This window comes from Triticum aestivum, unplaced genomic scaffold (assembly GCF_018294505.1).
Source record: "Triticum aestivum cultivar Chinese Spring unplaced genomic scaffold, IWGSC CS RefSeq v2.1 scaffold35938, whole genome shotgun sequence".
Lineage (NCBI taxonomy): Eukaryota > Viridiplantae > Streptophyta > Magnoliopsida > Poales > Poaceae > Triticum > Triticum aestivum.
Genome location: NW_025248898.1, coordinates 1 through 2288, shown reverse-complemented (window position 1 = coordinate 2288; position 2288 = coordinate 1). Strand labels below are relative to the sequence as shown.

The window sequence follows — 2288 nt, the reverse complement described above, 5'->3', positions numbered from 1 at the left end:
AGGTAAAGTGGCAGTGGTTGAAAGCGAGCGGAAACGTCAGTGTTTTCTGTGCGTTACGATAGTAGTGGTGAAAGAAAATCCAATTCAAATATCTCAACGTAAAAGGAAAATCGTTTCACTTTGAAAGGAAAGCTAGCTATATGAGATCGAAATCACTCTATCTACGATATTCATTGCACCATGATTGAAGGACAATGAGGGGCAGGTTATATTCCCTTTCTTCTGATCGATTGAGGAATCGCTGATAATGACACCACGTCTGTAGCATCTACTGCTATTGCAAGGCCCCACTCGATCTATCTCCCATTCACTTAACAATTCCTCCGGCTCTCGCCGACTATTATTTGTCATTCCCAAATCCATTCTTGTCTAAGCTGCTCATGGTACTACTTTTTTTTATTTTGCGTTATTTTATTAGGCGGAAGATCAGGAAAATTAGGTAGTATCTAATATGTCCACGAACTAAGTATAATCTCCGAAACCCACCTTAATCCATTTTATATAGAATCTGTCTCCTTCCGTAATCCATTCCTCCATCCCACACTCTTCTTATAGTTATGAGTGAATCTGAATCCTCAAAAATAAAAATACCGAAGACAAAGAGAAGACATCAGGGAGCGGAGAGAGAAGAGAGCGGTTGTTGGAACAGCAAGCCCTACTTCCTTCACTGGGACACTGGCACCAAACAAAAACAAAACTAGACTGCCCGAACAACAAGTCCTGCCCCTTCCTCCCGGATCTGCACGTTGAACAAACAAAGACACTCCCCCTCATCCGATAAAAACGAGTATTATTTCTCAGCTGGCAACAAAGAAACGCCTAGCAGAAGAAAGTAGTTATTCTTGCATCTCTGCTACTAGGAAAGTAAGTCATTGACAAAGGACCCAACCCTTCTGAATTCGCTGAGCGAGACCTAAGATCGGAATGAATAGCAGTCGAAACCCTGAGCCCATCGTGTCTGCCAGCTATGCAATGGCTCTACTGGAGATTCCGTAGGGAGAGCAGTCGCTAACCTTTCCTTCGGTCAATCACGAGAAATTTGCGAATCGAATCCGTTGTCATTAGAGTGATCAACTATATACGCTAATTATTCAAACAGATGCTCTCCGGTGGAAATGAACCACGAGAGACTAAGCCCTGCCGATAGCAGTAGAAGCGTTAGCCACAGAGTGACTTTTTAATTGACACCCACTAGTGGTCAGTTTCTACTTCCAAGTTGACTGGACCAGGTACCACATTTACCATAGGATATGCTTATCTGACGAGGTCCCTCGAGTCATCTCTGCCACTTGGAATTGCTTATGAGCTGTTCTTAAATGCTCTTCAAAGTACTCAAGCTTCAAACTCCTTGCTAACCGATAAAAGGAATCAAGCTTAAAGGACTATATGACTAGCTCTTCCACATCCTCGCCACCATTCATAAGGCTTTCATGGAATATTGAGATATCTACAGAAAAGAGAAACAAACATTCTCAGTTGGTCCACTATTAGCGAGGCCTAAAGTCTTCACTTCATCAGTCTAGGAATAACACTAAAGTAGCACCCCTCACTACATTCTTGTTCACTGAACATAGATCTATAAAGAACAGTGCACTGGTACACGATAAGATCTGTCGTCATGACCCATGAACTGAGCTTCTCAATAATCGAAATGGTCCTCTCAGCATGTTTCAAGGGAAGCAAGAGATCGTTTTCTCAGGATATTAGTCACCCAATCTTCCCAATAGTATTCCTTAACTCATGAATTGATACACTTGTTCATTCTCTTTCTATTTCCACTGGTTTCTTTTGTTCACTTGCAATGCGGCATTTGAATCCATTTTACTCCACTTCTCTCTCTTTTCTTCCTGATGAGGGTGATGTACTCCGGGTACCTGATCATCATGACTGGAATTCAAGAGGATTCCTTGAGTACTCGTTACTTCGAGGTCAAATGGTGCGATGGTATTCATCCAAAATAGGAAACTGGTAGCGACTTGCATTTGATGGACTCTTCCTTCCTGTAGGAATAGGGGAGAGTGGTAACGTGAGCCACCTTTCCTTTATACAGCAGTAATAGCACATGCAAGTTCCTAGGGTCTATATAGCTAGTCAAGGATCATAAAACAATTAGCAAATCATCAGTGGACTCCAAATAGCTATTTCATTGAATCGTACACGTGATTAGGCGGGGACAGGATTCGAACCTGCAGTCTTCAGGTCATGAGCCTGATGAGTTGACCAATTCCTCTACCCCGCTTTAGTCTAAACCTTTCATTAACATACAGAAAATAGAGTTCGATGCCAGG

At 42.4% G+C, this 2288-nt stretch overlaps 1 non-coding gene across 1 annotated transcript; it reads right to left on the bottom strand.

The window, feature by feature from the left end:
* Window positions 1-2165: 2165 nt before the first annotated feature.
* TRNAM-CAU (transfer RNA methionine (anticodon CAU)) lies at window positions 2166-2239 on the bottom strand. The gene has a single exon. It is a non-coding gene; the product is annotated as a tRNA-Met (tRNA).
* Window positions 2240-2288: the final 49 nt, after the last annotated feature.